The sequence below is a fragment of the Prorops nasuta genome, unplaced genomic scaffold (assembly GCF_024137725.1).
Source record: "Prorops nasuta isolate Cenicafe-Biocafe unplaced genomic scaffold, Cenicafe_Pnas_1.2 PNAS00004, whole genome shotgun sequence".
Classification (NCBI taxonomy): domain Eukaryota; kingdom Metazoa; phylum Arthropoda; class Insecta; order Hymenoptera; family Bethylidae; genus Prorops; species Prorops nasuta.
Window position 1 is genome coordinate 954,403 of NW_027116801.1, and position 12,880 is coordinate 967,282.

General features: G+C 38.5%; 1 long non-coding RNA gene across 1 annotated transcript; it reads right to left on the reverse strand.

The window, feature by feature from the left end:
- Positions 1-11,081: 11,081 nt before the first annotated feature.
- Positions 11,082-12,137, reverse strand: LOC136773149 (uncharacterized). The gene is made up of 2 exons (XR_010822568.1): positions 11,704-12,137; positions 11,082-11,642 (listed from the first exon to the last, which is right to left on the reverse strand). It is a non-coding gene; the product is annotated as an uncharacterized lncRNA (long non-coding RNA).
- Positions 12,138-12,880: the final 743 nt, after the last annotated feature.

The window sequence follows — 12,880 nt, forward strand, 5'->3', positions numbered from 1 at the left end:
TAGGAGCTTCGAGTACAGCCAGACCGTCCAAAGACCGCACCCACGCTACGCCACGCCACGCCGCCACGCCACGCCACTTTAAGCTACGCCATGCTACAAACATGCGGGGGCCACGCTGCCGCGGAGCTCAGCTCGTAAGCAAACAGATTGAAACCCCTTTTACTCCCCCCACCCCCCCCCCCTCTTTCCCGTATCGCGCTTATATTTCCAACAAGGTCGCCCGTATGAAAGCTGCTGCCTACTACATATGACTGGTCACTCGCGAAAAATTTCTATATATCGCCCTTTATTAACCCTTTCCTCTGGTCGACTTTCCATATTCTCGTATAAAAATGCTTTCCCACAAAGCATGGATGTATCGACTTTACTCTCTCTCTCTCTCTCTCTCTCTCTCTCTCTCTCTCTCTCTCTCTCTCTCCGTCGTTCGATTCGATTCGATATGAGCGAAGAGCATAATAATGAGAGGAAAACACTCTGGTCTCAATTTAGATCACATTCGCCGCTCGTACTGTGGGTGTTCCAAGTCTAAAAGGGGCTACGATCGCCTTTCTTCGCTTTGTTGTGATTATTGCTTCTATTGTACCCCGTAGAGTGTTGTTGTTATTAATAAAGATTCGTTCCTGGAAACCAATAGCGTTGACGGAGGACCGACGCTTTTGTTGCATTATAACGCGAATAGTGTATTTCACCGTTATCGCGGTTGCTTTCCAGTTGTGCAATTATTTGTTGGTAAAAATTGAATTTTGGAAGCGATTTTGACAGATGACGCAGATGAGCACTCGCAGCTTGCCAGAGCAGAGCTGCCGGATTCGAGATACCGACTTTAGGTTACTTCACCAGTAATGTTAGTTCGAACAACTCCCCCCGCCTCTGCCCGGTTAACATCGCAGCATGCGTTCGTAGTCTATCATGCGAGTAGTCCCGATTTAACATTAGTGTAAAACTGATTTGCATCATTTTTCCTCCCGAGAACCTAGATTAGAAATAGAAAGATCCTATTGGTTAACATATCTTAATTGTCAATTTTTCCGAAGCAAAACCTAGGCAGGCCAGTGTACACAGCTTTTATGGAAAGAGCTCGAGCAGCGTTGGAGGGAGAGAGCATTGCTTTCTTAGGTTAGGCCAACAAGGCCTGTGAAAACTCAGGAGAACTCCTCGCCAAAGCCAAAGTACGTGAACATCCATACCGCATGGAAAAGCCAAAGCGAGCAGCTGATACATTGCACAAGCGATATTACTTGCGAAACGCAGCAGAAGTTACGCCGCAGTTTTGCCAACTCCCATAACGCAACGCTCCACAGGAATGGCGACGCTACCAACTCAAGAACCAACCACGATAGCCTTGTGATATATATATAATATGTATAACTAACTTTTCCCAATCCTTCATTCTTTCACGGTTCAACACAGAATAAAATAAAGAATTACGATACATTGCGAGAAATTTAATCGTTAGCTCTGTGTGCTATTGTGTTCACATATTAAACTTTTTCTACTTTTGTATGTACTTGCCGTCGAGACACTACCGTGTCTCTTGATATATACATTTTTGGTAGTAAATACAAAGTGAATCGACGGAGATATTAACCAATGAATTTTATTTAGTATGCATGAATAAAATCATTTATAATTTCAATCTTCAAAGCAACGACAATGACAAGTTACTAGATAATCGCCATCTTTAAAGTGTAGATGGCGCAACATAACTAAGCACCAATACTAAAGCTTCTTCCAGAGTTTCGTGTATTACTTTTACTGTTTATGATAAAGTAAAAGATAGAACAGTCATATTGATTGGGAATTTTGGTCCTTTCTTGGTCTCGGGACTAACAGGATTTTTCAAGGAAGACTGGAATTTCGACGGTATGGGCTAAAATCAACACGTGGCAACGCCGCACAACAGCTGTCAAGCTATTCCACGCAAGTGTCTTGCAAGCGCTGCCAGATTCTTCGTTTGGATCGGTTTTAATTCACGAGAGCCACGCCTGAATTTCCCCCGGACCAAGCGATGTGAAAAGCACGAAGAAATTTCAAGTTTTTCCACCTCATGGAACACAGCAATCCGACTCTATTCTGAGATTTTCGTGATTCTAACCTAAAAATTAGGGGAGAACTTTGTATCGTTTCCTTCGTTTTCGAGACAGTGAAATTTCCAATTTGAATGTTGACTTTAAGCGAGGTTAAGCAAGCCCCTTTTCCGTCCCTTCAGAGGGTTGGCGAGAAGAGGGGGCGACAGTGCTTCAAACCCCACGGTCCTACGTAAATTTTGGGCTACCCCATCGTTATGCACAGTCTCCACAGGCTGGGATGTAGCGAGCACATTCACCCAGATAACGAAAGCGTAGATAACGCCAGCACTGGGGAGGAATTGTTTAGCAGCGCTAGCGTTTCGTGTTAGAACGTTTATGAAAAATCCAAAACCATCCAGATAAAATCTTAACGTCCCTGCCACGTCGTCCATTTTTCTCCCCTTCTCCTCAACTCTCTTTCGCTTCCCACGCACGATGAATACGTAAATCCGAAACGCCAAAATTTTTACTGTCAAAACCTACACTTTAGTCAATGAAATCTTAATATTGAAATTAGAAATGGATTAAAAATACGAAAATTTAACCTGGTTTTATCGTGAATTATTGGGAAAGGTCTCGGATATAAATTGAGAGATATCGTGAATTAGATAAGAGGAGCGATAAAGTGGTCCATGATGGGTGACGTAGAAACAGAGAAATAGTTAGGTTATGTACGTGACAAACTAAGCTGCAAGGACCTTTCGAACTCTATTCCTTCAGTTCCAAGGATAAAAATTCGTTAGAACATCGATGGAAAATAAATAAAAAATCATCAAACAATTTGTTTAAAAACGTGTTACGATTGAAAATTGGGAAAAGCACCGAGTGTGCTAATTGTTTTGTGTGTCGAAGGCTCCTTCAAGAGCATCATTGGCCCCAAGTAAGATAAGAGGCGACAGATAAAGTTAAAAACTGTCATCGAATGAGCAAGTGAGACGAGAGCAAGTGGAGGATCGTGGACTGCGAGAGGAGGAACGGACAGGCGAGCTACAAACTACGTAGCGTAGAGTTACATGTGCGAGGGGGACTTGTGGTTAGAGATAAGGGTTAGGAGGGGAAGAGGGACCAGTAAGATAGAGGGGGAGAGCGAATATTAGGGAGGGGGATAGAGGGAGAGCGCGTAGGGATAGGGTTGGCCCCTGTATCAGCTATGCACCCTTATCAATTGGAAAATTGCTATGTGCAGCGGCTAGCAGCCGTTAGGTGCCGGCAATTCACGAGAGGGAGTAAAGTGGAGGGGAGTCATTAGTTTGCGCACTCCTCAGGACCGTATATAGTTTCGGGCACCCTTCTACAGCCCGCTGCAGCACAATTAATCGACAGAACAATTATTCGACAAATATAAAGCTTTCGGTATAGTGCTTTTGACTATTTTATCGTTAAATTTCCTATTTATTTCTAAAAAATTTCGAAAGGGATGGATATATTTTATTGTTAACACTCGATATAAATTATTTATATAATTACCTCTATATAAATTTGATCAGGGACCACAATGCAAGAAGAAACTAAAAAAACTAAGAGGAGAGAATTCCGAGACTCGCATTATCTTTACACTTTATTCTGAAAATTAAAAACAAATAACCGAACAGTACGCACTGGTGCAGGTGTTCAAATTCGCTGTATACAAGTATAAACCGAAATTACACGAATTAAGTAGTTGAAGAAAAAGAATAAACCGTAGGTTGAGGGAGCGAAGGATCGATAAGCCGAGATCTTGCTTGGGATTTTTCGAGAGGACCGTAGTATAGGGTACCTTTTTAGGGCGCACTATATATATAGTACAGTTAATCGACAAAAATTGCATCCACTAAATTGAAATTTTCACAAAACCTAAATATGCTTTCGACCATATTATTCTTTCATTATCTCCCCCTTTCCTGTCACAAAATTGCGAGAAGTTAAAAAAGGGGGAGAGCGAGCGAAAGATCGATGAGCGAAGATTTCCGTTGGGATTTTTTGAGGCTCCGATGATTTGGAAAGAATTTTATGGCTGGATTGACAACTATTGCTGGGACCCAGGCTGGTTTTTCCAACAACAGAGCCACGTTGCGCCTATATAGAATTGTGTCGACTGCCCGCATCGTCTATGCACCCTTATGAATTGGAAAATTCCTCCTCGGTTACTGCAGAGGGCACCGGTGTGCGGGTATACACTACACAGGAGCGAGGAGAGCGTGGCACATACAAAAGCCAGGAACGTACTCTCGAGAGTGAGGGCTGAACGAAGATGAATGTGGGGGGATGGAGAGGATGGAAGGGCGCCGATGGGGGAAACGAGAGAGGTGTGGTGTGGGAGGGGGGAGAGCACTGGAAGGAGGGGGTTCAAACAGGAGTGTCTGTCTACCAGTCGGCGTGTTTGGGGTTCCTATATATACATATATATATATATATATATACGTACATATATACGCGAATGCTTCCTGTCTACGTGTTGCCATTACCAGGCACACATACACATAAATCCACGCTACAGGAATTTATCGTCTATGTATTGCTGTTTGGGGACCGATGGAAGCAGTGTGCGTGCGTGTGTATGTGTGGTGCAAGATTGCAAACGCTCAGACCCCCCACTCTGAATACCAAGTCCGTATAACTATATGGGCTTGGTAGCAGAGTGGGAGGTCTGAGCGTCTGTAATCTTGCATCACACACATTCACATACACACGTACGAATAGAAGCTTGTACGTGAAATATCCTCCAGCTAAACGCGTGTATCGAAATCACCATGTGTCAAAGTGTTAGTGCCAAGGGGTCTTCTCTATGGATTTCATCCAGCAGGTAATAGTATTGGGGAATTTCTCTACACGAATGTTGATATGTATTGGAATTACTGAGTGTAAATTCGTGTCTGTCTGTGTATCGTTAATTCAGGGGCTACCAAATATACGTATATACATATATATATATATATATATATATATATATATATATATACATATAATTTACGTTTTTTGTATACAGGGTGTCTCAGAAGAATTGATGGTCAAGTCAAAAAACTTAGAAGGGCCGATTCTGGGGAAATAAACTTTGATTGAATCCTTAAACACTTAATATTTTCTTAGCTGTATAATATATTTAAGCTAAGAGTCCACATAAATTGCTATGCATCTTGATAAATAATAATATTACAAATTTGTATAAGAGTTTTCTTCTCAGATTGACGTTTGTAAGGTTTGCAATTTATTCATTCATTCTAAGACACCTTGTATAGAAAAAAGTATTATAATATGTATTGAAATACACGGTGGAATTTTTCATTCATTCATTGTTTCCAACTCGGTCCTTCCCTTCCTTTCTATACCTGCAGTGCTAATCTGGTCATTCGAACGATGTATATAAAACAAATATATTCGTGGAATATTTCCATTTCTAATTACTTCTTTTATCATTAAGCAGCGCCATTAATAGGTTGTACCGTATATATAATAACGCATGATTCGACGAAAAACGAAGAGGATGAATTTTAACAGAAATATTGGATTTGAAGGTAATGGCGAGCGCTTATTAAACTTTAACCTCTATGAATAGTGGTTTAAAGTTTTCACCAGCATTTTGTTGTTATCCCAGTCTTGCATCCTGGACGGATATTCTCGTTAAACGTCGGTGTGCACGGAAGCTTAATGAGGAAGGTACTGCTATACTAATAACTCTTGTACAAAACCATAGGCGTATGTGTGTATGTGTATGTTTATAGTAGGTGTACAAGTTGCACCAATAACTGTGTCTGTGTGTGTGCCTCTGCGCCTGTAGAATTTAACACACAAGGATATCCGTCTATTCAGACTTTGCCCCTTGCGTGGTAGTTTGCTATAGTTACATATTGGTCCGATACGTCAGTGTGTGCGAATGGCTCTGTTTGTATTCACGCTCATACGTGCGTGTATGTGTGTGTGGAGGAGTATGCACGAAGCGGGGGAGAAGCGCACGCGCGCATCTGGGCTACAATGTGCACTGGACTGGAAGGTGTGGGTGTGTTTGTGTTGCGTCGCGCCTGGGTGTGAGTTGAAACAAATAGGAAAGGAGGGAGGCGGGGAGGGGGAAGGTGAAATGAGTGAGAGCGAGAGAGAGAGAGAGAGAGAGAGAGAAGGGGTTAGAGAACGGAGGTTTGCGCGGGAATAAATGGGAGAGATGGTGGGGGGTTTTGGTCGAAATGGGTGACGGGGAGGGGAATATACACAGTGAAACAGAAACTGACTGTGTGTGTGTGTGTGTGTGAGAAAGAGAAGGAGAGAAAACACGAAATAGAAGCAGTATGTATCACTGGTTAAGGATAGACAGAAATAGAAATGGATCAAATGGAGAAAGAAAAAGGATAAATAATGTATACAGGGTGTGTGTATGATAAATTGCAAAGCAGCTCTTCAATATTTCGACAACTAAAGCTTTTAGAAACAAAATGTTAAAAAATATTTTGTGGACTTTAAAAAATTTGTCAGATGGTGTGCTCGATATTTAACATTTGGCGAGGTATTCTTGGAAATACGAAGATCATTTTTAGTTTATGAAATAAAAAACTCCCTATTTTTTATTGCATAGTTTTGTAACTTATCTGACCAGCTTTTCAAATAACTACACTGATTTATCATTTAAACCAGTGGTTCATGAAATATTTCAATTAAAACGTATACGTGCGTGAGCGACTGAGCACGTGTACGCAGTGGTCACGCACACTACTTTAGTTCAACTCATTTCTATGTGAAATTTCAAATCGAAATATCTCGTAAACAGTTGTATGAAATTGTAAATCAGTATAGAGGTTTAAAAAGCTCTTGAGATAAGCTACAAGAATATTCAATAAAAAGTGAAGAGTTCTATTTAAAAAACAAAAGATTATCTTCTTTTCTCTTTTAACATCTCACAAGGTTAAACCGAATAACCACTCGATAGATCTTCCAAAGTGTTACCAATTATTTCCTATATTTTTTAGTGGACGTTTAATAAATATGACCAAGCACAAAAGTCTTTATAGTATGAATAATTATGGGAAAAAATTCCTATAGCATTTTCAAATCTAACCTTTAAAATTATTTAATTCCAAACTTCTTACAGGTAGAGAAATCCACGGATATCGCTATATTTGTAAAACTTCACCAGAATGCTTCTACAACCAACAGAAAATCTGCAATTATATATATAAGTAAATTGTTTTAATATTTATATAATTCTTCAGTAAGTGATATATTTTAAAATGGTATAGAAATTATTTTCTTACAATTATTCATATTATCCTAATTTAAACATTTGACCGTATTACCACCAGCCATCCGTGTGCGTATATGGGTTGTACATGTGAGGTATTACTTAATTTAGCTCAGTGCATGTAAACGTTAAAATTCATTTCTCTCCATAACCATAAGACATATATCAATTTTTTGCATAAGATAATTCTGAAGAAGCTTCGAAAAGGTCGTATGTAAAAAATTCATATTAATTTTTATGTCCACGCTCTGGGACGAATTAAGTGGCACACCTTGTAGAAAATGTGGCAGGAGAGAGGAAGAGAGATATACAGGGTGTTCCAAAAGTCTGCGCATCCTTTGTTCTCTCAAGAAATAAATCCTTTAGAAAAAATTAATTGGAATATAATTTTTTGTATTTTTAATATACTGTTGGATAGTTTTATCAATTTGACCTGAAAAAATCTCTCTAAGGTCACGTTGGGTCTTTTAAATAGAACAACTTGCTTTTTCTTGCATAATTCTTACAACTTATCTCGAGAGCTTTCTAAACATTTATTACTAATCTTTCATTTCATCCAGTCGTTTACGAGATATTTCCATTTGAAATTGCATGTAATTGTGGATTTCACTGAAGTAGTATGCGTGTCTGCAACTCTCGCGGCGTACACCCGCTCGAGCGCTCACCTACGTGTACATTCGAACAGGAATATCCCAAAAACAACTGAATCAATTGAGAAAATACGAAGAGATGCTTTTGGAAAGCTCTTGAGATCTAATTCATGAGCCCGTACAATTAAACAATAGGGGGCTTCACTTAAAAAACTCAAGGTAGCCTTCAAATGACTTTTTAACATCAAACCGATAAGAGAACCCGATAATATATTGATATTATTGAAAAACCATATATATTCCACAGTTTTTTATAGCCTTTTGGATTTGTTCGAGATAACCAAGAGTACCAACACTTTTTGAACACCTTGTATACAGCACAAAATAGTAGGAAGCAGGAAAAAATACCATTGATATGTTCATAGCGCATGCGTCACTCAACTCACTCGACTCTAGCGAAGTAGCGAGTAGAAAATGTGTTGACATGAAAACTGGAAAGAGAGAGGGAAAGCGAAGATATGGGGAGAGGAGATAATGAGGAAGAGAGGAAAGGGAGAGTCTGCGGCAGAAACGCACCGCACCTGTATTTTCATCCATGTGCTCGTCTGTTTGTCGATCGTTCCTCGACCAAAATACTCCTTCCCTAACGCACGCACAATTATTTTTCGCCAAATCCATCAAACTCTTTCAAAAACACTCCTGTCTACAATGGTTACCAAAATCCACTGAAAAATCACCACATTTTAACATTACCATTCTCGTGACATCACACCATCTTTCGCAACAATGAGTTGATATCTCTTACATTGATATGTTAGAATCAAGTAGGATGGAAGAAGAAATAAACTATTATCGGTTTTCTTATTTTCCTCTCAATGACAGTTGAGTTTGAAATAAATGCTTCTCATTGGCTCGGAATATAGTCATCACACACACGTATTCGGTTTAAGAAAACTCAGCTATTCAGATTAGATAGTACATACGTAGTACCCGTTTTATCCGCACAGCGCGCGCAACTTCTTTGTTTTACTTAACCTATAAGAAAGAACACGCGCGGGATATCCCGTATCGGTAGTTGTGAAACTATAATGTACAGACATACACTGTAAATCTCAGTAAAAAATTGTTTCGTGTGTTTCTAGCCACGCGCGAGACTTGGCACACAAAGAGCCATTGAACGTGAGCTAAAGGAAAATGTAGAAATCAGTGGAATCAACGCTTATTATCAGAAATGCAAGAGAAGGGGGGTAATCACGCTCAAACAAACATATACAAGAGTGATTCGTTACTTTGCAAAAATTCACATACGCCACAATGTATAAATAATGTTAAACATATAAAGTATGATCAAATTTATTACACCCTGCCATGTAGATTTAGAGGTTATAATACTATTGAATATAAATTAAACCGTTTCTTCATAGTTGTAATTGACGATTAATACCGTTAATCCTTTATCCGTGAACAATGGAACGTTAAAATTCTCTTTGTTAGAAGGATGGAGGTAAATAAACCAAAATAATGCGTAAATTTAGAAAGCTATAGACAAAATTAAAGAAAGCAGCATTGTAACGCACATGCCGTTCATAATTTTTAATCTAACTTTACGCCCAGTGCCATTGGCACTAAAGCTTCTATTTTTCAGAAAACTTTTAGTGGATGTTTAGAAGCTCGTATGAAAATCCCTCAGGTACGTTGCTTACGAGACTATGGGGAACGGTACTTGGAGGGGGAAGGGTCGGGTTTATCCGTATACGTTCAATTTACACCCTACCATATTCTCAGAAAGTATTAATATACTGTAAGCACAGTAAATAAGTAATAGTACTCGGAATAAGAGAGGCTGATTCATTTGTATATATATTGTTTGTTACAAAGAATAGCTATACCTACCTAGATATACAGTTTTAGGTAAAATAAATAAAAATATTCATATATATCTCATATACTCTCTGTTTGAAAATGGTTGTTTATTTATTAAGATGAAGCGACCTTGCAAAAAGGTATTAACTTTTCGATAAATAAGTTATAAAGCATTGTTAGGTAGGAATAGTCTTATAAATTATGTTGGAATAAACATTTTTCTAATAAACAAGTCTGATTATATCCTCCCTTTGAGAATATTTAATTATTAAAATCAAGTCGATCTTGCAGAAAGTTATTGTTTTTTTGATAAAATATAATTATAACACTCTTATTAGATATAGGGATAATAGATTTAAATAATTGCTGAAGAAGAATTTTTTTAAGTAAACAACTTGTAAACAGCGTTCATGCATTCATAGAATCTGTTCTTGGTCGATTGAAAAATTCTATGCATTTATAAGTGCACGTGAAGCATACCCAACTGTCTTCCTTTATTGCAATATAAATTTTTCACCCACCCAAAAGTGCTTTTGACCGCCCATGTTTCAAGTTGGCCCAATATTTATTAATCTCATTATATAACTTCACTCATCGCCTTACTAAAAGCTATATAATGATTTTGTAGCATCGCTTGGACTAATAAATGATTAAGCAAAAAATAAATAATAATTACAACAATTTTGCCAACAACTTTCGATCAAAAATTTCAACCGTTCTCTTCGATAAATAGTATTTATTAATGTGACCTTATTAAAAATAGCCAAGAAAACGTCAAAGTTTAATTAAACCGATGAAAATTATTTTTGAATGAATATAACCACTTTGGCGCGTTAATTATTTCATTACTTCGATGGCCGAATTCTCTTTTTAATTTAAAGCTTAATTTGTGCCTGTGACTGACACGTGGATATTACCACTCTTTAACCAACTCTCAATAGTTTTTACAAAATATTAAGTCGAGCGAGATGAGAGAGACCAAAACTTAACAAAATCTATGTTATAGCAGTTTTACGCGTTTAGATTAAAACGATAAAGCTTCTAGATTGTACATAAGTTTCACAGGAAGGTCGTCGGCAATTATGATTATGCAGCGACTATCATTTTTAAATTCTAGCACTGTTCCATTCTATAGACCTTTTGAGCCTTACTGTCCTTGAGCTCTCGTTCAGTATGCGTGCGAGAGACTAGTAAAACATAACCTATATCACGTACCTATGAAGAAAAAGTGTGTGAGAGAAACAGAAACAGAGAGAGAGAGAGAGAGAGAGAGAGAAGAATAAAACAGTATTACTATAGAAACGTTTGAGACAAAAATTTGAGATGAAAAAGGAAAAGAAAAAAATAACGCCAAACTTAAAAATCGATTAGTAGAAGAGTTATCGTTTTATTCGCAATATACTATATATATATATATATATATACACATTCTTAGCAGTGTCACTTACGCATGTACATTCATGTGTACGTATGGATTGAAAATTCTATATACACACAAATATAGTACAATTGGCAGCAAGGGATAAAAAGAGGAAGAGGACGTGCCAAGGATAGGGTGAAATAAAGACACGACTCCTAAGTGCATAGTGCACCAATTATTAAATAACTTTTACTTGTGCATAAAGACTTTGTTTTCTCTTTTGTGTGCATCCTCTGTTTATATGCTGCGCACTCCTAATAACGGAGAACGCCACAACACAGGCTAACGGGATCTAAATCTTTGTTAACAGAATTATTGATTATTCGCTAATACAGACAGAAATATGCTTGACATATTTGTTGTTGTTGTTTGTTTTTTTAGACAGATTATGGTAGGAGAAAGGAAGAGTTTTCAGGTACTTCCCAGCCACCAAGAGCCTTTAGGTGTATGTATCAACAAGCTGGCATCTAGCTAAACGTCAGGTTGAAGGGAAAAGGCTGGGCAGAGACAGAATAGATGAATATAAAATGCATTAATGTTTGGCAGGCTAACTCCTACCTTTTGCTGCGGAAATTGTGGGACTTTCAGGGCGACATCATAGCCAAGAATACGTTGATTACGTTAAAGAAATGAGAGAAACCGACGGTCGGCGACGTACAGCTCACCACTGGGAACACTGAGGTCGCTCTATATTCTCACACGACCTCGGCAACCCCGCCCATTCTCTCAAACTCATTCAAATAACTAAATATCTATACGCGAATCTTGCCAACTCCTCCAGTTTATCCTTCAAACGCGCCTTCCTGACTTCTTTCAACGCGTTTACGTTCTCTGCGACGTAGCTTTATCAGCCTTCCTCCTCGCCACTGACGTCAAAAACTTCCTACAAACTTCACGTGGTTTTCCGTTTTTACCGATGGTGGCAGCACCTGCTTGACAACGTCTGATACGTTCGGCCTACGTCCGACCTTACCAATATAACTTCGGATATCAATTTCTGCCTCCCAGTCTTTCAAAAATCATAAGATCAAAATTTTTCTTCAAACCCTAATTATTGGACTTTTCAACTAATCTGCCCGCCTCATCCTAGTCCTCTAAAGGCGAAATATAGGATCAGAAAAATAATCATTGAGTTAAGGCAGGTCTCTTCTTTATCCCTTCTCTCTACGTTCGTCACTGAATACATTTGCGCAATAGTACCCACGCATCTTTGGTATACCTATGCACTACACAGTACTTTCAAAAACAAAAGCAAATATATAAGGAAAGGGTATGTATACATATATTTATGGATGTGTATGTGTGCGCACGGGAGGGAAAGAGAATCAGAGGTAGAGAAAGCTAGGCCAAACGCAATTATAGAATAGCAGTAGTTTTCGTTCGATTCGTATAGAGGCGCTGTGCTTGTCCTCGACCAATCAGAGCAAGATTAGACCCTCAATCGTTATAATCGACACCATTTATGTAATACAATACTTGAAATTTACAGAAAAATCTTTCTTTCAAAAATCCACGAAAAATTATGAAAAGAATAATTCTATGTAAAATTCAATAAATTTATGGAATGAAAGGAGAGGAATTATTGATTTTCCAAGAAAAGTCGGAAAGAGGCGATAGTTGCCGAGCGAAGCACAAATGGGATTGGCCGAGAATAGTAACACTGGACGTGGCCTGTATTCTGATTGGTCGGAGTGCGCTGGTGGAGCTTCCGTACGGTTCTTCGACGCATTTCCAT